At 33.9% G+C, this 26,514-nt stretch overlaps 1 protein-coding gene and 1 non-coding gene across 14 annotated transcripts in view; both read right to left on the bottom strand.

The window, feature by feature from the left end:
• Positions 1-2,360: 2,360 nt before the first annotated feature.
• CYLC2 (cylicin 2) overlaps positions 2,361-26,514 on the bottom strand; it is a 49,592-nt gene continuing 25,438 nt past the window's right edge. For 3 of the 13 annotated variants that reach the window (XM_058694720.1, XM_058694712.1, XM_058694715.1), the window contains 5 exons: positions 17,432-17,563; positions 15,408-15,552; positions 4,083-4,216; positions 2,855-2,970; positions 2,361-2,523 (listed from right to left, as the gene is read on the bottom strand). The gene's annotated coding sequence lies outside the window, so the exon portion shown is untranslated. Of the gene's footprint in view, positions 2,524-2,850; positions 2,971-4,078; positions 4,217-15,407; positions 15,553-17,400; positions 17,564-26,514 lie in introns of all 13 variants that reach the window. The other 10 variants (XM_058694723.1, XM_058694717.1, XM_058694719.1 and 7 more) reach the window with 7 other exon arrangements.
• LOC131492242 (U6 spliceosomal RNA) lies at positions 9,240-9,345 on the bottom strand. The gene has a single exon (XR_009251952.1). It is a non-coding gene; the product is annotated as a U6 spliceosomal RNA (small nuclear RNA).

Genomic DNA, 26,514 nt, shown 5'->3' on the forward strand with positions numbered 1-26,514 from the left:
CTGGCTATTCCACTTGTAATCTCTGTGTGGTGTGCATATCACCTCTCTGTGCCTTAGGTTCCTTATCTGTATGTTAATAGTATCTGTCTCAGTATAGTTTTTATGGTGTATATGATATGTCCATAACATATTTAATCATATCTAAGTGTCTGCCCTTATTTTTAGTGATAGTTCATTTTTATCCTGTTCTCTGCAGCAAAGATGGTACAGGAAGCTCACATGTTTGGGCTGAGTTCTTAGTCCTGGTGAAATAACACAGTTCGACTATGCTGGGTTCATAGGCTACCACTGATCAGCACCCTAGTGTACTACTTTGGTAGGTCCCCCTTTGTTACTCTTCACAAAATTACTGCTCAAGTGGTTGTGAATTTTATTGAGCCCTGAGAGATATTTTCTGATATATAATTATATAACAAAGACCTCACCCATCTCCTTAAAAAAGTCTTTTATTCTCACTAACCATCAACACTTACAATGTGCCAGTTACATCATCTGCTTTTTTAAACAACTTTTATATATATCTTTTATTTAGAGAATCTTTTTTTCTTTTTTCTCAGAATACACTTATATTTGCTTTCTAGTTATTCAGATACGTACAGATCTTACCTTCAGAACTATATTAATTCAACTTAATAGAATAACAATATTTATTGAAACCATTCAAATGGCAAAAAATACCGACAGTGGCTCTGAAGTGCCTTTTTACCCATGATACTCTTACTTAATTTTAAATGTTGAACTGTGTGAATGGGAGAAAAGGAGTTCCTAATACTTTTTTCCCCTCCTTTCCCCCTATTACTTTAGATTAATTGGTATTCATTGGAGGTATAGATGGCTATATAATTTACGGGGCCCAGTACAAAGTGAAAATGCAGGGCCCTGGTTTGGGGCAGGGAATCAGTTTCTTTTTCTCCAGAGCCCACCACCCTAACCCTGCAGACCTCCAAAGGATTGCAGATTCCATGCTGGGATGCACTCAGTATCTGGATGGGGAATGTGTGAAGAGTTCCCCATCAAATCCCCTTGGAAGGTACTGTTCAGCTAACTGCCAGCGTCAGGGAGGCTGCAACCTTGCCCAGCCCCAGACACTGCAAGGCTCTCACTTAAATCTGATCCTACCCATTCCAGTCCTGCATTGTCTAATAGGACTCATTTATAAAACACCAATTCAAAGATAATTTTTAAATGATGTCTATAGAACATGAAACCCCCAGTGTAGGGCCTTTTTAAGTGCTGGACACTATGCAACTTTACTCATCAATGGAGCCAGTCCTGATTAGAGGAATTGATAGAGAGTTCAAATATAATTCCTTTGGAAGAATTACACTGCTGTCTGTATTTAATGCTGATTTCTGCTCATGAAGATAAGGAGAGCTCAACATTTCTCTAGTAGATGCCCCTTGAGACCTTAAACTCAGATTATAGAAGATGGACTGGAAATTCTTCATGAGGCTAGCTGCCTAAATAGAAACACTGGGGGATATAAAAATGTTTAACAGATACAGTGGAAGAATATGATATTCCAGCTCAAGTAAATAGTATTGTAAAAATACCAGGGAAAGGAAGGATAAAATATATTTTGGAAGAAAAGGAATGTTGACATATAATGTTGGATTAAAGAAGAAAGGTGGGGAAATAGTGGAAGTAGGATTGAAAATAAATTAGCACTTGATTGTAAATGCTTAATATTTAAATTGAAAAAAAAATGTTTGAAATTCAAAAGCAATCTGTTAAAGGGAAATGATCTATACTAGTATTGATGGGTACAGATTTTAATTTTATTGACAAGAATTTTCTTCCCTGATGATGATTTTGAATTAACTCAAAACTACTTCATGTTCACAAGTTTATCTGCTAAATTTCAAACTGTCAAGGAGGACTGTATTAAAAATGGGGAAAACTAGGAATTAGGAACCTGAATACTGGCATTTTTGCGATCTTTGAGGCGTTCAGGTAGATACAAACCTTGTAATGGGGAAATTCTTGGGAATAATAGCCTAGAATAAGTGTAAGTTTTCAAATCCATACGAGAACCAACCCAAATTACAAAAATATGAGAATATAAAATGAAAAACATCAGTGTTGAAATTAGAGAATGTCAAACATAGAACTGCAGACTTTGAGGAAATCCTGAAATTCCTGAGAAAAGAATTATGTGGTAAAGGAGAGAAGTGTCCCCCCACATCCCAATCTTTAAGGAGCAAAAGCTGAAGACAAGGTCAAGGTAGGATAGTAGAAAAAAAAATAGATGATTTTAACTAAGAATGTTTTAAGAGTTTGACAAAATAGAAGCCACAAACAACTATGTGTAGGTGGAATGTAAGTTAGGGAAGAACACACATGGAAATAGACACACGTAGTATGGAGAGTAGATTTTTTTAATTGATATTTTCACCATCATGTTTAATGCGTTCACTCAAAATTAGAGCTGGCAATCAACTCCCATGACAGGAAGATTTGCAACTGAATGGGATTTAGACTCCTCCAGGGTGTTAGAATTTTTAGTATATCTTCATGGTAGTCCTAAAATATAATCAGAGCAGAGTCACATCAGATGGTAAAATTCTTCTATTCTTCTACTGAAGCTGTGAGTTCCAAACCCAGCACTTTAGGATTCTGAGTGATTAAATCTGTGAAATAAACTAGTTTCATATGTCCCTTTTCATGGGCATAATTGTGTCCCTCCAAATTCAAATGTTGAAATCCTAACCCCCAGTATCTCAGAATGTGTCTGTATTTGGAGATAAGTAAATTATGTAGGTGATTATGGCTAAATGAAGTCATTAAGGTGGGTCCCAAACCAATATGACTGATGTACCCTCTAAGAAGATATTTGAGACACAGACGTACTTACTGCATGTTTCACTGGGGTGATGGGGGGAAACATCATGAAGGAGAAGTTTCTGAAGAGATAAACAGAGCATGCTGAATATAGTTGATGGCCATTCTTTTTTTTTTCCAGATCATTTCCTTTATTAAACAAAATAAGAGGCAACAAATAAAAACTCTGTTTGAAAATTAAAGAGCTCTTTATGAAATAAACATATTCCAGGTGATTCTAGGCCTTCAGCATTATTGGATTCCCTTTATATCTAAATAAGAAATCTTTAAGTATAATTAAATCATCTTTGAGATTTTCTCTATTACTCTGAATTTCAGAAGGATTCAGTATCAATAGGAGATATATATTAATGGTTAATTCATTTATAAGCTTGTTTCACAAGTGTTGCTCACCTTAAGCCCCCGTTTGAAATTCCTTCTCTGTCCTCTTTATAATTACCATTTTCCCAATTAAACATCATTTATGCCATTAAACAAAACTAGCGGTACAAATGTCTTTCTTTGTAAGTATGGGGTTAGCAGATGATAACAATAGATGTGGCAAGAAAGACCTTACATACTAAATATCACTCTCCTAAAATTAGATGTCCATTACACATAAAAGATAATTTTTCCCTGGCTTTCTTATGCCCTTTATTGGTGTCTTACTCTTGCCTCTTAGGATAACTTTCTCCAGCATTAACCATCACCTTCCCTCTCCACCCCCAGCCCCAACTCCAAAAAAAAAAAATTCCTGTTTGTTTCTTACGTAGAGAAATTGACTTTTTGTAAAGTAAACACCTTCTATCTGGGTTATGTTTAGAAGGCCTCATCTTTCATGCTCAACTACCCCATTATTCTGTTAACGTACTTTAAGACAAAGTGAATTTCTCTTCCTAAGAGGAAGTTACTTTCCCTGGTGAATCAACTGAATCAATTGACATACAGCTTTTTCTTTTTTGCTACTTTTTTACGAGCAGTGATTAATGAGAAGGTAAGACAACAATATGAAATTAATTGGGAACTATCAGAGATAAAATAATTCAAACCAAAAAAAAAATTAAATTCTATACTAGAATATATTGTCCTTAGAAGTAGTAAATGGGAGAAAATATAACAATTATAGGATTACTACTGTGCATACACACACAAAAAGTCTATGAAAATTCTAAAGAAAACAGTAAAGAAATGATATGAATAAAAGAAAAAAATCGATAAATGAAAAATGCATTGTTTTAAAATTCTTAATACACTTTACCTACATGCAATTACAGTAGGGTTTCTGATGGGTGGGAGACTTCACACAGTCATAATCTTGATCATCTTTGTTTCACTTTCATTAGGTGGTTTAGCGAATGACTCCCATTAAAGCTGTTCTCCTGGTTTGGCTCTAAGCCTTGAATAAAGGTCAGGAGAAGAATAATCATCCTGCATTAATTGCTACCTGCACCTCACAACAATTCTGGTGTTAGCATTATGTTAGTTTTGTATCTTTTTTCTGCCCAGAAAGAGCAGGAGTAGGCAATGATATTCCCATGGCAATGTGTTAGAGAAAAAAATCTGCCCCATAGCCTACTTTCTGACCATAGTGGTAAACAACTGCTACCAGAGAGGTTGCTGCTTTTCCTCAATCTTAGGCCACTCTCTCTACCCAGCTTTTCAGTTCTTTATCAACTTTAACATTCATTCATTCATATCTCCAGATCTATGCTTGAACTGGGAATCAGCAGTACACATTAATTTCCATCTTCCCATTTTTTTCTGGTTTTGCATATATTTGAAGTTGAAGAGATACTGATATTTGTGCAATCCTGGATCTAAGGAGAACATCTTCTAAAAGTTATAGCTAGTCAAAGCCAAAGTGCCCTATTCTGTGTTGAAACATTGTTGTACACCTGAACCTAATGTAAAATTAAAATTGTGTATCAACTGTGGTTCAATTACATAAAAATCCCTGCGCTGAAAGGTAGTGATCCATATCACTTGACATACTCACATAGGCATTCCAAGGAACATTCAAGGTAAATATTTTGGACATGATTTATATTGAAATTGTCTTAAGGATGCTTTTATTTAGATAAATCGTTAGATTTTCAAACATATCGTGTGGTGCTTAATTGTGGTATCAGTAAAAACCACATCTTACCTTTTTTCTCCACAAAAATATATTTCGAATGCCCAGGCTTTTTTTTTTCACTTCCTTTATCCAAAGGCTGAACTTCACCATTCCATGTTCTTTTACCCTCTCTATACACCATGAAACTTCCTTCTCTGGTTATTGCCAGTTATAGGAATTACAAATGTAATTACTGTGGCAACTATCTCCTTTTGCATGTAATAACTTAGGAAATGTATAAATTTAGCTTATAACTTTTTGAGAACCATAAAGTTAATTCTTGAACAGATTCAGCACCTTGAGTAGGTTTCCTGTTATTTTTTCTCTCATACTTTTGTTTAATAAGAAAACTAGGAGTTATTCTTTGGTTTCCCCCTTCAATATTCTCTCCTAAAAATATTATTCATTTGTAACATATTATACTTTATCTCCATAAGCAATTTTGATTTTATCACGTATGAGGCTCCAGATTAGGCTGAAGAAGTCACGAGTTTCATTTGTCATTTGACAAGAATGGGCACCTGGGTGACTCAGTGGGTTAAGAGTAGGACTCTTCATTTCCACTCAGATAATGACCTCATGATTTGTGAGTTTGAGCCTGGCTGTCAGCGCAGAGGCTACTTGAGATCTTCTCTCTTCCTCTCTCTCTCTGTCCCTCCCTGCTCTTGCTCTCTCTCTTTCTCTCTCAAATAAGAAAAAAAAATTTTTAATTTAGAAAAAATTTTAAAATAAATCATTTAACAAGGAGAAGGTTGAAATGGAAGCTGTGCTTTATTAAAAATTATTAGATCTCTCCAGATGCCATATTGAATTCAAGATCAAAACACCAGAGTGCTTCCAAATTTCTCATGAATTATTGTCCAATAGATTAAAAATAGATCTTACAGAGCACGATGAAAAATACCAAAATTACTGAAAAAAGACCAGGATTGATAAATGGATATTCCACATTATTTATAAGCTTTTGAGCAATTCTCTATCTTAAAATGATTACTCCCCTCTTATTTTTAAAAAAGAATAATCCAAGATTTAGCAAATTATTTTTTGTGACTTGACAAAGATATATGTTGCCAAGGGAATTTGAGTAATGTTTCTTAAGAATTACTTTCGTCTATTCTCTGGATTTAACATGTTCTCAAAGAGACCAAACTTTGTGTAAAAAATAATACAAATAAATACAAATAATACAAATACAAATAATACAAATAAAATTCTGGATGTTTATGGGCCTTAGGTTAATCCCATCTTCTTCGTAGGCAAATTTTTGTATACTTCAGAAGGAAACTTTAGAAAACTTCACACTGTAAACCCACAGAGTAGTGGTTTTGGATTTCTGACATCTCTTGTGAAATTGGACCCTACTTAGAACTGTATTAATAATGCTTTATCCACTTAGCCATCCTCCCTTCCCCCAATTTTCCAAATTGGTTAGCTTCAACCGGACCCCATTTTTGTCACTTAGGCCGTTTCATCAGCTTTCAAGAACTGCTGCAGAATGACTGTCACCTCTTCTATAGAAAAATCTTAAATTCCCTTAACCTGAAGTACCAAAATTCACTAGTAAGTGACTTAGCCATCAAACCTACGTTGACAATGTCAAACATGAAGCATTTAAGAAAAATAATATAGTTCATGTCTTGTAGTATTTGGAAAGCCTACATTATCAAAGTTACATAGTAACTTGAAGAAAATCCAAGCAACTTTCAACTTTATAGAAGCAAAAAATAGAGAAGAAATGCAAGTTTTGTTTATATGTAAAAACGATGATCAGGAAAATGAAAACTTCAATCAATTAGTTATATATAGGGGTGTATGTGTGTGCATATATGGATAGTTTGAGCATTAAATGTCAATCCTTCAATACATGTATGAATATCAAGGAAATCCTTACGTAGGAGGGGTTAGAGAACATTTTTGGATGATTTTTATCCTTTCATCTAATATGGATACCCTTTATGACAAACTCACTTCAGTTGTATATTGTTTTCTAGTTAATAAAGAACTGACCTATTCGTGATTCAATATTAACAAGCTTCTACTATCCAAAGCTTTAATCCCTAAACATCTGTATTATGTTATGGCCTGAGTTCTCAACATTGTATTTCCTGATTCCAGAGCCTCATGGGTTTTTGCTACATTTCTTTTCTTGGATTCTGAGCAATATCTCTAAATCCTTCCAATAATTGTCGTTTTTATCAATATAGCTAATTTAAATATATATTTTCTGACAAAGACTGCACTTTCTATATATGTAAGTATATATACATATATATATACATATATATATGCACATATATATAAATTGACTACAATATTCAAACATGTTAAAAATTATGTAATTTGCACATGATAAATATCCTTTTTTTCCATTGGAATCTTGTAAATGGCTCAAAAGCTGAGGATAAAGGATTTTCATAAGAGAATGGATGTCCCTGCTCTTGATCATCCTTGAAAATTGAGCAGAATATGAGGCAAACATCTGGATTACAAGAGTAGACATCTTCTCCTATACCAAGTCCAGGTTTTATGGAAGTATAAAATCTTAAGCAACTCCAATGGGGGGAGAGTGATATGCCCCTGGGCATATATGTCAGAATAGAAATTAGAAACTTGTGGGACCACTGTCGTTTTTCCTTCCAGTAATAGTGGCAGAAACAAAATCTAGTAGCATTACCAAATCAAAAGCGTAAGCATCCTATTTTTGAAAAATTCTAAATGGAATCAGTGTCTAAGGAGTAGCTCAGCAGTGTATTCTGCCACTGACCCTTCCTCTTCTACAGGCTTGTGACCAGTAAGCATTACATGCAGAGATTACTAGATAAGGAAATCAAGTATCAACTTAATTTTGGCAAGAATTGGTATAAAAAAATGAAAGAAAAAAAGAAAAGTGGGTAGAAAACATGGAGAGGGCTGAGGGCAGAAGAGAAGCTTCATTCTTCTCACCTCATTTAAACTTCATAACCTCTTTCTTTGTGTCAACCTATATCCTAGCCTCTATCTGCAACAGCTCCATACTGGCTCATCTTTCAAGTGAAATGATTTTTATTAAGCACCCGCATAGTTTCATGGCAGCAACATTATATTCACAAGATACAAATATATAAGTAGATATTCAATAATGCAATATTTATTCTATGGTATGACTTCAGTTCCAGTTGGCACATTCCCTAAGCCTTCCGAATTTCAACGTAAAGTGTGCTTTAGGGTCTTACAATTTTTTACCATCTTCAAATTTTTCATAAACTGGGCCTTCATTAAACTTCATTGCTCCAAAACAACCAAAATATATTTTTGGCTCTGTTATCATGTTGCAGTCTTAAATAACAGAGCCCTAGCATTTCATACAGAAAGAATTAAAGGAAAGCATCTGGGAAGATAATTCAATCCATACCTGTTACCTAATACTTCAAAGGAAATCTCAAACAATGGACTTGCTGGACCTTATATTCCCCTTAATGCCAGAGGCCAAATTTGAAATAAGTTTGATGTGAGATACATCTTACTTGGCCCTAGAAAAGGCCTGAATTCTGAAACTAATACCTTCAAATTGCTGAAAAAAAAATGAAGATTCTTATTCTTTTTAACCCCAATTGTGATCTTGTGAGTAAGCACAATAGTCGAAACTACATTACTAATCAACCTGTGTGTACTAAAGCCAAGCAAGGAGGGAGGATGGTTAAAATGATACAGAATTTGATCAACATAACCCTTCATCTTCCCATGTAGCATTTAGATAGCAAATATTAAAAATATTACATGTACTTACTGAAAGCTTAGCCAGAACACCTTTGTATAAAGGAGGGTACAGTGTGTTCTACTTATGCTTTCTCTAGGATTTGTTGGATCTATAGTGTGTGTGCACAGCCACACGCACACACACAATTGCTGTGTGTGTATAATTTGAACAGTCTGTATCGCCAATGAAAGACTCTGGCAGAACCTGCAGTGAAAAATACATCTTGTGCCATACACTAAAATGGGACCACCTAACTCTTTCTTGAATCAAATTTATTTCCATTCAGAATGAAAAATCAGAGGAAGGCCCATTTTTGTTTTGTTGAGTTTTGTTTTTTGTTAATGATTATTAGTATTAACTATACATTTTACCAGTTTTCTTTCTCATCATTATTTCTTATATTTCATGATTCTTCATTGATGAATTTATTAGTGTGCAAGAATACACTTAAGAGTAATTCACTCTTAGAAGGTCATTGCATGGTAGATTTTCACTGCTTGCATTTCTGAAAATGGTTTTCTTTAGCTTTCTGTAGTATATACTACTGTGGTTGAGTTTGTTATGAGTAAAGAGGTTTACTCTCTCTGGAAGCATTTTGTGTCATCCTTGTCCAGGGACTATGCTAATCTTCTCTGTGTCTTTCCACTTTTAGTATTATGTGCTGCTAAAGCAAGGTCTCTCTGGAAACTTTTTATACTACATTTTTGTCTTTTTAATTTTTTTTAATAATTTACCATGATACTCCTTAAATTGTGCATTTTATATGAAAATATATCATAAAAATGTAAGAAACATGTGACACGTAAGGAATAAGAAAAAAATATTTGTGTGCCCACTAATCACCTTTAATCCAGAACTTTCTGGTCATTGTAGAATTCCTACTGGCCTTTCCCTGACAAAAATCAACATCCTCTTCTTCCATCTAGAGGACTACTAGCCTCAATTTTGTTTTATGTTTTGTCTTTCTTGACAACGTCATCACATATATGTGAATTGCTAAAAATTATATTTTAAGTTACATGTACTTGACATTTCAATAGGTGATACCATAAAAATAATTATTAGGCTTTCATATTTCCATCTCTGTAAATTGCCTCTGTGTATGTCCATTTATCATCTGGATACTTTATGGGTTTTTTGGTAAGTTTATAGGAATCCTATATATAATCTCAGCTCTAAATTCTGCAGTCACATGGGTTGAAAATAGCATTGATTAAAGTGCTGTCATATGACACTGACATATAATGGCATCTTTAGAAATCATACTTGAAAGTTATGTGGCAGCAGGTAAGTCTTACTCTTTGGGAATTCCTTGACTATTCTTGGCATTTTATGACTTAAATTTATGTTTATTAATTTCTACCAAATCCTATTGAAATTTTGATTAGAATTAAATTGAATTTATATCTCATTTATGATAAATATGGGATCTTGTTGTATTGAGTATGAGTATATATCTCTTGATTTATTAATGTCTCCTCCAATACATATCAGTAATTTTTATGTATACTCAACATAAACTATACATAAAATATATAAACTATACATAAATATTATAAATGCATTTTACTCTGTAAAAATTTTACCCACATTTTCTTAGATTTTACCCCTTAGGTACATTAGAGGTTTTGTTTCTATGTTAAGTGATATATTTTAATTAAATATTAGAAATGCTTGTAGTTTTAACATTAAAGTGCAATAAAATTTCATATATTAATTTTGTATAGAAGCAAATTTTCCATTGTTAATTTTAATAATTTTGTACAATCTAAAATTTTTATAAATCTACTTGTAGATTCTTTTTACTATATTAGTTATAAAAAAGGACCTGACTTATTTTTTGCTATCCCCTTAATTTTCTTTGACTTCTTGCACTGGACAGTGTCTCCAGCAGAATATGAAATGACGTCAGTAAAAATGGATGCCTTTTACTTGTTTCTAGTCATAAAATAAATACTTTAAATATTTCACATTATGTGTTTTTTTTTCCAGTTTTATAATGGTTAAGGATTGTCACATTGAGAAAACTCTATTTTCTGTTTATTTTGGTGAGATGTTTTTTAACATAACATGTTGTGATTCCTTAATCCCCATTTTGGTAACCATTGGGATGATTACTTGATTTTCTCATATACAAATTAGTCAGTTTATAATAATTTTTTTCTCATACTAAAAAACAATAAATTCCTGTGGTAAGTTTAAATTATTCAAGGTGTATTATCACCTTTATTTGTTCTTAATTTGGTGTGAAGTTATTTATTTTAAGATATTTGCATCTATATTTATATGTGAGATTTATTTATAATTCTACCTTTAATATTATTTTTATGTTGGTACCAGGGTTAAGAGATTTGGTTAAAGTAACATAGATGTGTTCTCTTTCTGGACTTTACAATAATTGTGGTGAATTTGATTTGTTTGTTCCTTGAATGTTAGAAGGTAGGACTGCTTGGACCTACCCTTTTTTGTAGGATGATTTTTAAAAACCATATTGGGTTTGTGATGGTTAGAGTAATACTTAAGTTTTTTGTTTTGAGTCACTTTTGGCAAATATTATGGTTTTTTTTGGAAGTGCAAGTTTTCGAATGTATTGGGATAAAGATTTCAAAATTTCCATCCATTATTTTTCAATATTGCTGTCCCCTTTTTTCACACTATTTTGCTTTCCTAATGTGATCTGTTTTTTGCCTTCTCTCTTTCTTCATTGATCTTAGTTTGTAAATCTTAAAGATTTATGAATCTTATTTTGTGAATCTCACTTGTTGATAAGTTGATCATATATTTTTAATTTTATTTTTGTAATTTTCTCTTTGTCCTTTGATATTTTATTACATTCTGTTTTAGTTTTTCTAACTTGCTAAGTTGCATTATAGAAAGTTCTCTACTGGAATTTTAATTAGATCTACAAGTTTTATTGTATAATTTTGTCATTTCTTTATCTTTCTGATTTTATTAAAAATATTTTATTCTTTAATTTATATACAGATTGCTATTAATTTCCAAACAATTAGAATCTTCCAAAACTATGTGTATTCTTTATTTGTAACTTAACATATGATTTTTTTTTCATTTCTTGAGACTTGCTTTCGAGATTTGAATGAGAACAGTTTTCATGAGTGGACCTTGCATGGTAGAGAAAAGGGTATATATTTTCTTAGTTATTAGGTGTAAAGTTGGATAATTTATCAATTATATTTAGGTGTTGATTATGTTGAACTTTTAAAATTCTTACTGATATTTAATGTCTATCATTTACAGAGAGAGATGAGTTAAATTTTCCCATTAGGATAGTGGATCTGTGTCTCCTTTTACTTCAGTCAATTTTTGCTTTATATTTTTGAGATACTTTTAATTAGGTGCATAAAAAATAATTATCATATTTTCCTGGTGAATTGAATCATATGTTATTGGTAGTGACTCTCATTTCAAACTTTTATTTCCCTAATTAGTGATTCTTTTATTGACTGCAAAATATCAATACCAGTGAGCTTTTGGTAATAACCTACAATTTTTTAATGTTATTGTTGTTTAATTATTATTTTTAATTTTTTATATTTATATTTTATTGATATTTTTGATATATTTTATTGATATGGAAAATATTTGTAATAGGTGGCTTATTGTTTAGTGTGAAATATAACATTTGTATGAAATGATATATAAATACAATGTATCTGCCTTTCATGAGTTTTAGCATATTGTTTAGATCAAACTGTACTTGATAATTGTAGGGAAAAACTAGAATGTGCTCCTGGGATTCAGATGTGTCACCTTCATTCTTTTGGAGTTCAAGGTTCTAATTTCCTAGGCAGAGCAAACCACCCAAAGGCATTGCCCTGTCTTTACCAATCCATAACAACTATTATAGAAAAAACCAATGGGATTGGAGACAGAGAAAGAAACAGGTGCACGTGCATGCATACAAAGAGAGAGAGAGAGAGAAGGCATTTTACATATAGAATTTTTAGTTTGTCAGACCTCCCAGCTTGTCTGCTTCTCTTGAATTATTTTAACACACGTGTCCTGAGAAAAGTAAGTAGGTTGCAAAAACAAAGGCTGTTAAGCTTGCCACATCATGGACTTCTAAGGAAATTATGGATGGTACTTAAACACAATTTATTCTGAGAAGTTTTATCTTACTAAGGGGTGAGGGATTTACCTACTCTGTAAGTACGTACTAACTTACTAGAAATTTCTGTAGAAGATCTTTACCTTTGTCAAGGTTTACCTCCTGAGTCAGAGGTCGATTTAAATATGCTTTAAAATTTTTAAAGATACTTATATATTTCCAGAATAAAGAGTTCCAAGGAATCAACCTAAAATTCTAATATAGCATTTCTGAAATAGAACACATTATATGTACACACATATGCATTCACATATACATTACATATATATATATATATATATACACATATACTTACACTCTACTTACATAGACTTGTCTAAATTTTGTAAATGTTTATTGCATATGCCATCAGTTTTTACTAAACTTACGTTTCATAAAAGTAAAACAAAATACTAGTTTTATATCCTTTTATAATAAAAGTTTAATGTAATAATTATTTAATAAGTATTTCTGTGTATCATGATTGTGTTGTATGCTAATCTATCATAAATTTTATTGTACTTTCATAAAATTTTAGAACATTTAAAATCTACAGTTTATTTTTCAAATCAAATATATAATTATCTAGACTGAGATTTTAGTGACTATCATTAAAATTTCTTAGAATTGTTCATTTGAATTTACTGCAGAAAATTTAGTTTATTAGTTATTTTTCTATAATGTAACACTTGAATTCCGAATTCTTTCTCTTGCCCTCAGATACATAGCTTTCACAATAAGACAATTAAAATGCATAAAAATGTATTTGAATAAGAGTAAAACCATATGTTTAGAAAATATTTAAAATAACAAAATTATTATGAATGAAAAGTGTATTTCCATATATTTGTACTAAAATGGGACATAGTCCTGTTAATTTTATTCTAACTTATAATTATTTTATTATGCTCTGTTTTAAGATAAACTAAATTCCATCATTTTTTTTTAATGCATGCAACTGCATTCACATAGCACATAAAGTAATAGCATGCTGGCATTTAAAAATATAATCTTGAGTATCAGTTTTCTGAAATGTCAGAGCAGCAGAATGTCTGGTATTTAGTTTCTTTGTCAGAAATAATGTGTTTACTAGTTCTTGTTTTATAATTCCCAGTAGTTGACATGGGCATTATGAAGGATTACAAGAAATCACTTATCTTTCTTCATATTGTATCTCTGACATCTGTAATATTTTATATTACCATGGATTAAAATACCACATAAAATGCAATATTGACTTTGGTCTATATGACTTGACATTATTAAAAATATTTGTTTTTCATTTTATTAATGAGTTTTAAAACCATACAATGTAACTTGTTGAGATATTAGAATTTGTTTCAGTGCCTTTATGCTACTGAAGAAACAATGAAGCTCAGTAATGTTTACTTGTCTAAACTAACCTTAGACTTAAACCCCACTGTCCTGATTACTAGTTAACCAAACTAAGTCCCTCTAATTTAGACTAGAGTATTTCAATAATGTATAAGCATGATTTTTTTGTGTGTGTGTGGATTTGCTAGTATTATATCATTTGACCTGCAACTCTCATTCATTGAAATCTCCTTTTATATATATGAGAATGACTGCTTTAAAGAGTATCAATGTCTGGCACCTGGGTGGATCATTGGGTTAAACAACAGACTCTTGGCTCAGGTCATGATCTCACAGTGGTGAGATCCAGACCTGTGTCAGGCACCATCTCACCGTCATGAGATCAAGCCCCATGTCTGGCTCTGTGCTGAGCATAGAGCCTGCTTGTGATTCTCTCCCTCTGCCCCCACTTTCAGTCTCGTTCAAAATAATTTTTTTTAAACTATCAGTATCAAAGTAAAACATTGCAAAACCAGTTGGCCTGTTGTCAGTATTCACTACTTGCAGAAACCATACATGAAACAATTTTCTAGTAATCTTTATCTCTGTAGTCACCATTATATGATTTATTTGACAGTAGGTGTCAGTTTTCTCTTATTCTATTCAATTCTTAGCAGAATTTAAAATACTATAAACTGATTAATTGAAATGTAAAAAAAAGGAATTATAGAAGTATTTCTTTACATTTTTTTTAATGTTTGTTTATTTATGGGAGACAGAGAATGGGGGAGGGACAGAGAGAGAGAGAAACAGAATCTGAAGCAGGCTCCAGGCTCTGAGCCATCAACACAGAGCCTAATGCGGGGCTCGAACCCATGAAGCACAGGATCATGACCTGGGCTGAAGTCAGTCGTTCAACTGACTGAGGCACTCAGGCATCCCTAGAGGTATTTCTTTTTTTTTTTTTTTTTTTAATTTTTTTTAACATTTTTATTTATTTTTGAGAGACAGAGACAGAGCGTGAGTGGGAGAAGGGCAGAGAGTGAGGGAGACACAGAATCCAAAGCAGGCTCCAGGCTCTGAGCTGTCAGCACAGAGCCCTACGTGGGGCTTGAATTCACCAACTGTGAGATTATGACCTGAGCCCAGGTAGGAGGCTTAATCGACTGAACAACCCAGGCACCCCTTTAGCGGTATTTCTTGATGACATACATAAAGATAAGGGGAAAACATGAAATATTTTGGAAAATATCGTGTTAACTAGAGCTGATTCCTTAATAATATCATAGATAGATAAATAGATGAATCTTTACCTTGTCTCCAGGCATAATTCATTTTTTCTAATGCTTTTTAGAATTAATGGTATTTGGATGTGAGATAGTACTTTCCCATTCTGCTTTGAGTTCTGTGTTTTATATTCTTTTCTTGTCCCTCCTTCATGATGACATGATGGTTGAGCTAGGATTCAAATGCATATTTTCAGTTTCCGTATTTTTGTTCTCTATAGCATATTCCTGCAAATACAACTCCTATGACTTACTAATCAGAGCGCAATATTGTGAAGAGACACATTAAAGGCTATCAGCAGTGGGAAGAGTAGTAGCAGGACAGGTTCCTTTGAGACTAATGGAGCCAAGCAGTTATGCATTGAACAACTGCTTTTCTTAAAAAATTGTAGAGTGGGAACTTTACATATGTGATGTAATTTTATGTGATTTTAACAGAACTGTACATTTTTGCAGATAAAGTAATGATGCTATGAAGAAACTGAGGCGAGGTGTTAAAGAACAATTTCCCCAAATCCCGGAACAATTAAGCCACAAAATCTTGGTCTAAATCCTAGTGTGCTGTGAGATTTAAATTCAGATTGAAAGTCTGCTTTTACCATTATTTTTGAAAATTTTCTCCTGTTAGCCTAACTGCTCTATGTTCAGTTAAACAGAGACAACATGTTAGGACTGGTATGAGGATTAAATGACAATACAAGGAAAGTGTTTAGAAAATCGTTAGTGGCAAATAAATATTGGGTGATTTTGCTATTGCTGTTATTTCAATTTAGAAATATTTTGTTGATTATTTGAGTAGTGATATGAATTATTATTATATTGAAATATTTTTGTATTTTGCCATTGCTTTTAAAAGATTTTCCTGGTTGTGCAGTAATGTGGTATATGACTTCTCAGTAGATAACTTTTCTGTCTCTTTTCAGTGATTTACTATTGGCTTTTTTCATGAATAGTACTTGATACCTCCTAGAAATAAGATTGAATATATCCACAAGTAATGACATATATTTTAAATATATCTAATAATTTTTTAAATTTTTCTTTATTTTATTACTATTATTGATGTTTCTGATATGGAATTAGGACCACAGATATAAAAACTGCTTTCTTAAATGTTTGCCACTAAAATAATAAAGCAAATAAATAGCCCTTTCAACCAACTAGATTATGTTTATTCACAGCACCAGAATGTGAAATGTTATTTTCATATGTAATAATATTTTTAGTGATTCACATTAATTTCAGTATTGAATATATACAGAAGAAATAGTTTATTTTATTCTCAAATGTAGTCTTTTGATAATTTAATACTTATATTAGTATATGATATATAATAGTATAATAATGTGAGAAATAGAAATATTAAAATATAGAATAATAATTAGAGTCTAAATAAATAATTTCTTTTTCTTTATGTGACTTACGTCTAACCAAAAAGCACAAATAAAGTTTAATACTTGGATGGATGGAAGTCATGCACTTTTTTTTTTTTTTTTTTTAGGAAACGTAGTTACATATACAATTCAAGAATGGCTCAAAGTTGAGTCAATCCCCTTTCATTAGTGGAGCAAAATTCTTACAATTGCCTCGTAATAAAATCTAGATTTACTAATATCTTTGCTACCTCTAGTTTCTCTAGAGTATACAGCAAGATATTTATGGGGAAAATGATGTGACCACCTCCTACTCTACATAGTTATATGAATTAATTGCAAACAAAATGGAAAATCTATTAATTTTCCATGCAAATAATTTACTATTTTAAATTATTTTCTATGGTGCCAATAGTAAGAAATGTTTCTAAATCTAGAAGACTGAATTGATAATAATTTAAAGACATTTTAACTCATTGCAAAAACTAATGCATTGTACACAGAGGTTGGACAGAGAATATTTTGATGAATTTGGATGACCAGCAGACAAGGTTTACGTATGACCTAAATGATGGTTTCTTGTATTCCATCCTGTGCTTAAACATTATGTAAATCAGCAAAATTAAAGTTGAGTATATATCATAGACCTTAAATAATAAAACCATGAAAAATCTTCACCAAGGTTCCCTTGTACTTTCAGAAAGACCTTGATAAGTGTTCTTTTTTCTACATATCTTTCCTTAGTTCTTCCATGCTCATGTTTGCAGTTATCTCTATGCTGTTTAGCATCTTCTTGTTTTATAATATTCTCTAAATGATAGAACATTACAAAGAATTAATGATTGCCTCTGGGGATGAGTTTAATGGAATAAAAATTTACACCACTAAAACAACTACACCAATATTTCTAAATTTAGAACTTGATGTACCTCTCGGGTGCTTTTACTTCACTCTTCTTATGCAATGTCTACTGCAAATGTTTTCTTTCTTTTTTTAAAATTTTTTTTTTTTCAACGTTTTTTATTTATTTTTGGGACAGAGAGAGACAGAGCATGAACGGGGGAGGGGCAGAGAGAGAGGGAGACACAGAATCGGAAACAGGCTCCAGGCTCCGAGCCATCAGCCCAGAGCCTGACGCGGGGCTCGAACTCACGGACCGCGAGATCGTGACCTGGCTGAAGTCGGACGCTTAACCGACTGCGCCACCCAGGCGCCCCAAATGTTTTCTTTCATAGCATTGTCTATGCAATACAAAAATCATATGAATTTTGTGAAAAGAAAATAAGTTATTGACTATAGAACTTAGGAATTCAAGCGTTTTATTCCATTTATTCTATATGGTGATAGTATGTATACGTATATATATAGAAAATTCCTAGATGTACATGGACCAATAGCCATGCTTTTTCTTTTTTTTAATTAAGGGCCTTGTCATAGGATATCCATGAATGGTGAATATTTTACAGATATTGTAAAAATTCACAAAAAAATGGTGAAGAAAGAGGTAATTTGATTACACACATACATATACATGAACACTAGATATATGTTTGTGTGTGTGTGTGTGTGCGCGCGCGCGCGCACGCGCGCGCGAGAGAGGGAGAGAGAGAGAGAGAGAGAGAAAGAGATAGTACTTAATTTAGTCAGGATTTTTTTTCAGATACAAAGAATATAATGTTTTAATAGTGATTATGCCTAAGTCAGAGCATTTTACTTTTCAGTAGTTTGTTTTTAACTTTTTATTTTGTCATAATTTCAGTCTTCAGAAAAGTTGCAGTAATAGAGCTTAATTTTTCTTCTTTGGTAGCAGATAATCATCAAACCTAATGTAAAACATTTTATCTTAAAATTAAAAATTTTTATAGCAAGTAACAAGACAGTGTATCATTCATCCAAATTTGTTGCAAGAATATCTGTTTCTCTTGAAATTTGGAGATTAATCTATAATTAAAATTGTTTAAATGATTTGAATTTATACATTTTGTTTACATTCTACTTGAAAAAATTCCAACTCTATCTCTAAGTACATTTCCCAGAATTTATATATTTAGGACTAAAAATTAGTTCTATATGAAGCAAAAAAAAAATAGTAAGGTCAGTTTTCTTGGACATTTAATCCATATTACTGACGAAATAAAAAAAAAAAACATTGTTACTAGGAAATGCTGTATTTTACCTGTCAAATATATTTTCCCAAGGATTAAAATAAGTATATTTCTATGGTTTTGATTAGAACATTAATTTATTTTCTATTCTTCAATAAAGCCTGAACATATCACTTCCTTTTTTCTTTTTGAATAGAGCTACCAAAGAAAACTTAGATTAGAGATGATGTGAGAAGGGAGAATAAAGACACACATTTAATAATCAAACTTTTTCCTGATTTGAAGATCACCATCCTCATCCAAATTATGTCACTGAGAAACTATAAAAACTGGTATATTACTGAATCTCATTTGACCTCAGTCTCTTCAATAGGTAGCATTAGAAAAATTCTCTCAGATTTCACCTGTTAAAATATCTACATAGTTTAGAAAATCCAAGGCTAGAAAATGTGATATATCTAAAAGGGATATTATCAGATTGAAAAACCAAGAAAAGTACTTTTCCATGAAAAAGGTACAATTAGAGATTCGCTAGTAGATTAGGTAGCACTTTCAAGGTTAGCTGTCTAATCCTAGATAACTCATTTTTTTTTCATTATGGTAAAAACACTTAACATGAAATCTATCTTAATTTTTTTATAGGTGTGTGGTACAGTATTGTTAATACATGATGTACAGCAGATCTCTATAATGTATACATCTTGTATAACTGAAACTTAATACCTGTTGAGGAACAGCTCCCCTTATCTCCCTCCTTCCATCCCCTCGAAATTACTATTCTACTCTGTTTCTAGGAGTTTGACTATTTTGGATGTCTCATGTAAGTGGAATCATGCAGTATTTGTCCTGTAACATATTTATTTCACTTAGCATGATGTACTCCAGATTCATTCATGTAATTGCATATAACAGGATTTCCTTCTGTTTTAAAGTCAAATATTGTATGCATATGTCACATTTTCTTCATTCATTCACTGATGGACATTTAGGTTGTTTTCATATTTTGGCTTTTTGAATACCATAGTGAGGATGAGAGTGCAGCTATCTCTTTGAGATCCAGTTATCAATTATTTTGGATATATACCCAGGAGTGGGATTGCTGGATCATTTGGTAGTTTTATTTTTAATTTTTTGAGGAACTTCTGTACTGATTTCCATAGTGACAGCATTATCTTATATTTGTATCAACAATGTACGTGGGTTCTAATTTCCCCATGTCCTCACCCACACTTGTTATCTTTGTTTTTCTGGGAGAAATTAGGGATGCCAAGCATATTTTCCTGTGTCTGTTGGCGATTTTATGTTCTCTTTGGAGAAATTCCTCTTCAAGTCCTTGCACCATTTCTTAAGTTCATTATTTGATTTTTTGTTGCTGAGTTGTAGGATTTTTGTAGTCTATTTTTCGCTTTTGTTGACTACATGTTGATGATAAATCTAAGAAATTACTGTCAAGACCAATGTCATGAAGTTTTCCTATGTTTTCTTTTAGGAGTTTCACACTTTCAGATCCTATATCCATTTTGAGCTCATTTTTGTATATGATATATGTATCATATATTTTGTATATGATATAAGCTATAACATTCTTTTGAATGCGGATATTCAGTTTCTTAAACATCATTTTTGGGAATCTATCATTTCTCCATGTGTACTCTTGGTACCTTTGTTAAAGATCAATTAACTGTATATGTATGGGTTTATTCACAAATGTGTGGAAATATAACAACACACTCTTGAACAATGAGTGGGTCAAAGAAGAAATCAAAAGGGAAATAAGAAAATAACTCAAGATAAACAAAAAAAGGGTACCAAGAGCACCTGGATGGCCTAGTCATTTGAGTGTCTGACTCCAGCTTAGGTCATGATCTCATGGTTTGTGAGTTCAAGCCCCACATCAGGCTTGCTGCTGTCAGTGCAGAGCCTGCTTTGGATCCTCTGTCCCCCTCTTTCTCTGCCCCTACCCCACTTGTGCTCTGTCTCAGAAATAAATAAACATTAAATGGGGTGCCTGGGTGGCTCAGTCGGTTGAGCATCCAACTTCGGCTCAGGTCATGATCTCACAGTTCGTGAGTTTGAGCCCCACATTGGGCTCTGTGCTGACAGCTCAGAGCCTGGAGCCTGCATCGGATTCTGTGTCTCCCTCTCTCTCTGCTCCTCCCCCACTCATGCTCTGTCTCTATCAAAAATAAATAAACATTAAAAAAATTTTTTAAATACATATTAAAAAAAATACAAAATACCAAAACACATGGGATGGAGCCAAATCAGTAGGAAGAAGAAAGCTTGTAACAGTAACATATACGTTAAAAAAGAAGAGAGATTTTAACCTGACTTTACAACTCAAGTAACTAAGAAGAGAACAACCTAAGCCCAAAGCCAGTGGAAGAAAGAAATAATAAGGCAGAAATAAATGAAATATAGTACAAAAATACAATAGAAAAAAATTAAAACTGACTTGGCTTTTGAAGAGATAAACAGACTTGAAAAACCTTTTACTACACTAAGCAAGCAAGGTAAAGCACAAATAAAACAATAGAAGAGAGATTTACAAGGGATGCTTCAAAAATAAAAAGAATCATAAGGGACTGCTGTGAACAGTTATACACCAACATATTAGATAACCCCAAAGAATGGATAAATTCCTGGAAACATACAGCCTACCAATATTGAATCATGAAGAAATAAAAAATCTGAACAGATCAATAATGAGTAAAGAGATTGACTCAATAATAAAAAAACCTCCCAGGAAAGAAAAGTCCAGGACCACATGGCTTGTCTGGTGAATTAAAACAAACATTTAAAGAAGAATTAATAACAATTATTCTCAAACTCTTCCAGAAAAAATAGAAAAGCAGAGAATACTTGCAAACTCATTTTGTGAGGCCAGCATTACTCTGATACTAAAACTGGATAAAAACATTATAAGAAAAAATTACATGCCAATATCCCTGATTAATATAGATGAAAACTTCCTCAGCAAAATGCTAGTAAACTGAATTCAACAACACATTAGAAGGCTCATACACCATGATCAAGTGGTTTTATCCCTGGGAATGCAAGGATAGTTTAAAATACACAAGTAATATGATACACAACACCAATGAATGACAAAAATCACATGATCATCTCAATAGCTGCAGGAAAATCATCTCACAACATTCAACATGTTTTCATGGTAAAAAATCTTAAAAAAAAACGAAATATAGAATTTACCTCAACATAATAAAAGCCATATATGCAAAGCCAGTGACTAACATCTTACTCAACCTTGCCACCCAAAGCTTTTCCGCTAAGATCTATAACAAGACCAGGATGCCCACTCCAGCAACTTATATTCAACATTTTAATAGAAGTCTTAGAGAAGTCAGGCATGAAAAATAAATAAAAGGCATTTAATACAGAAAGAAAGAAAGAGTTATCTTTGTAGATGACATGAACATATAAGTAGAAATTCAAAAGACTCCACAAAAAATTAGTGGAACTAATGAACAAAGTAGTTAACTCACTGACTTACAGATATTAAAAGTAAACTGTAAAAAGAGTCCTAACCTTAGATCCATGCTGGTGTAGAAAGAGTGACTTACCAAAGATCACACAGTCTGTAGTATTAGAACCCAAAAAAGATGTCAGTGAGTTGACTTCTTTGTGGGGCAGCAGCAGTTGTAGTAGTAATAGCAATGGTAATGATAATGGCAAGCCTTCTGTTGTGTGCCAGGCACGGTTTATGTTTTGCACACATTGACTATCACAACAACCCTGTGCCATAGATTCTATTATCATGTTAATTTCACAGATGAGGAAACTTAAGTACAGAGAGGTTATTTAAGCAGATAACAGAGTTGGTAGTTTGCAGGTTTAAAATGTAGGTACTCTGGTTCTCAGAGTGCATACAGGTTTCTTAAAAAGTAAAAAAAAAAAAAAATTTTTTTACGTTTTTCTAATATCACAAACATAAATCTTTTTCAAACTCATAAAATAATTTCAGAGACACAACTAATACTTTTTGGGTCAGCTTGATTATTAGCAAAGATAATGCAGTGTGTACATATAGTTGACCCTTGAACAATGCAGGAATTTGGGGTGCTGACCCATCCCCTGCATAGTCAAAAATCTGCATATAACTTTTGACACCCCCGACCCCACAAAATTTAACTAGTAGTAAGCTACTGTTGACTGGAAACCTTGCCCATAACATAAGGAGTCAATTATCATATATTTTTGTATGTTATTTGTGTTACATACTGTATTGTTATAATAAAGTAAGCTAGAGAAAAAAGTATTATGAAAAACATAAGGAAGAGAAAGTATATTTACTGAACTGTGCTGTAAAAAATTTGCGTGTAAGTGGACCACACAGTTCAAACTGTGTTTCAAGGGTCAACTACATTCATCCTTAAAAGCCACTTTTAATTATAAAGAAAATAGGTAATTGCTGCCTTCTTTTCCTTGTAGTAGCCCTTAAGCCAAGCTCTTTTGACACTGTAGAAAACAACAAAGGGCCAATAGGCAGAAATCTGAAATTGGATATTTCTCAATAAAAAGAGATAATTGTCCTAAGAGTGAAAACAAAACAAATCCCCCCTTCCCTATATGAGAGTGAGGCACAGGTGGTGGTTTGTTGATAAATGTTTAACAACTGTCTCTCTCAGAAAAAATGTACGTGTTTTATACATAAGGTTATTATACACTTTATATATAAGGTATATACCACACAATTTACAAATAATAATAAATACACTATACCCTTATTGTAAACTCAAAAAATAAATAAATAAAACTAGTGGACACATTCAATAATTCCTGAGATGTGAAATCAACATACAAAAATCAGTTGTGTTACTTTGTTTCTTTGCTTCTTAGGTCATTTGTTTTTTAGATTCCGATGTAGGTGAAATTTATATGAAATAGTTGTATCACATAGACATTGTTGGATACAGAGAACAAACTATGGTTGCCCAAGAGAAGGTTGGTAGGAGGATGAGTAAAATACATAAAGAGAATGATACAACTTGCAGTTATAAAATAAGTGGTTATGAAGATGAAAAGTATAGGATAGAGGGTTTGGTCTATAATATTATAATGTTTGGTGACAGATAGTAACTACACTTATGGTGAGCACTGAGTAGTGTATAGAATTATTGAATCAATATGTTGTACAACTGAAACTTATATAACATTGCATGTCCATTACACTTTAATTAAAAAAATTAGTTGTGTTTCTGTAATAAACTATCTGAAAAAGGAAATTAAGAAAATGATTCTATTTACAGTAGCATCAAAAATAAAATACTTAAGGGGGGGAGTTCCGGAAGATGGCGGCGTAGGAGGACGCTGGGCTCACCTTGCGTCCTGCTGATCACTTAGATTCCACCTACACCTGCCTAAAGAACCCAGAAAACCGCCAGAGGATTAGCAGAACGGAGTCTCTGGAGCCAAGCGCAGACGAGAGGCCCACGGAAGAGGGTAGGAAGGGCGGCGAGGCGGTGCGCTCTCCACGGACTGGCGGGAGGGAGCGGGGGCGGAGGGGCGGCTCGCCGGCCAAGCTGAGCCCCCGAGTCTGGCTGGCAAAAGCGGAGGGGCCGGACGGACTGTGTTCCGACAGCAAGCGCGACTTAGCGTCTGGGAGGTCAGAAGTTAACAGCTCTGCTCAGAAAGCGGGAAGGCTGGAGGACAAAGGGAGGGAGAGCTGCTGAGCCCCCGGACGGACGGCAGAGCTCAGCTTGGCGGGGAACAAAGGCGCTCGCCAGCGCCATCTCCCCCGCCCATCCCCCAGCCAAAATCCCAAAGAGAACCAGTTCCTGCCAGGGAACTTGCTCGCTCCGCGCAAACACCCAACTCTGTGCTTCTGCGGAGCCAAACCTCCGGCAGCAGATCTGACTCCCTCCCGCTGCCACAGGGCCCCTCCTGAAGTGGATCACCTAAGGAGAAGCGAGCTAAGCCTGCCCCTCCCGCCCCCGTGCACCTTGCCTACCCACCCCAGCTAATACGCCAGCTCCCCAGCACCACAAGCCTGGCAGTGTGCAAGTAGACCAGACGGGCCACACCACCCCACAGTGAATCCCGCCCCTAGGAGAGGGGAAGAGAAGGCACACACCAGTCTGACTGTGGCCCCAGCGGTGGGCTGGGGGCAGACATCAGGTCGGACTGCGGCCCCGCCCACCAACTCCAGTTATACACCACAGCACGGGGGAAGTGCCCTGCGGGTCCTCACCACTCCAGGGACTGTCCAAAATGACCAAACGGAAGAATTCCCCTCAGAAGAATCTCCAGGAAATAACAACAGCTAATGAACTGATCAAAAAGGATTTAAATAATATAACAGAAAGTGAATTTAGAATAATAGTCATAAAATTAATCGCTGGGCTTGAAAACAGTATACAGGACAGCAGAGAATCTCTTGCTACAGAGATCAAGGGACTAAGGAACAGTCACGAGGAGCTGAAAAACGCTTTAAACGAAATGCAAAACAAAATGGAAACCACGACGGCTCGGATTGAAGAGGCAGAGGAGAGAATAGGTGAACTAGAAGATAAAGTTATGGAGAAAGAGGAAGCTGAAAGAAAGAGAGATAAAAAAATCCAGGAGTATGAGGGGAAAATTAGAGAACTAAGTGATACACTAAAAAGAAATAATATACGCATAATTGGTATCCCAGAGGAGGAAGAGAGAGGGAAAGGTGCTGAAGGGGTACTTGAAGAAATTATAGCTGAGAACTTCCCTGAACTGGGGAAGGAAAAAGGCATTGAAATCCAAGAGGCACAGAGAACTCCCTTCAGACGTAACTTGAATCGATCTTCTGCACGACATATCATAGTGAAACTGGCAAAATACAAGGATAAAGAGAAAATTCTGAAAGCAGCAAGGGATAAACGTGCCCTCACATATAAAGGGAGACCTATAAGACTCGTGACTGATCTCTCCTTTGAAACTTGGCAGGCCAGAAAGGCTTGGCACGATATCTTCAGTGTGCTAAACAGAAAAAATATGCAGCCGAGAATCCTTTATCCAGCAAGTCTGTCATTTAGAATAGAAGGAGAGATAAAGGTCTTCCCAAACAAACAAAAACTGAAGGAATTTGTCACCACGAAACCAGCCCTACAAGAGATCCTAAGTGGGATCCTGTGAGACAAAGTACCAGAGACATCACTACAAGCATAAAACATACAGACATCACAATGACTCTAAACCCGTATCTTTCTATAATAACACTGAATGTAAATGGATTAAATGCGCCAACCAAAAGACATAGGGTATCGGAATGGATAAAAAAACAAGACCCATCTATTTGCTGTCTACAAGAGACTCATTTTAGATCTGAGGACACCTTTAGATTGAGAGTGAGGGGATGGAGAACTATTTATCATGCTACTGGAAGCCAAAAGAAAGCTGGAGTAGCCATACTTATATCAGACAAACTAGACTTTAAATTAAAGGCTGTAACAAGAGATGAAGAAGGGCATTATATAATAATTACAGGGTCTATCCATCAGGAAGAGCTAACAATTATAAATGTCTATGCGCCAAATACCGGAGCCCCCAGATATATAAAACAGTTACTCATAAACATAAGCAACCTTATTGATAAGAATGTGGTCATTGCAGGGGACTTTAACACACCACTTACAGAAATGGATAGATCATCTAGACACACAGTCA

This window comes from Neofelis nebulosa, chromosome 12 (assembly GCF_028018385.1).
Source record: "Neofelis nebulosa isolate mNeoNeb1 chromosome 12, mNeoNeb1.pri, whole genome shotgun sequence".
In the NCBI taxonomy this organism is placed as follows: Eukaryota; Metazoa; Chordata; class Mammalia; order Carnivora; family Felidae; genus Neofelis; species Neofelis nebulosa.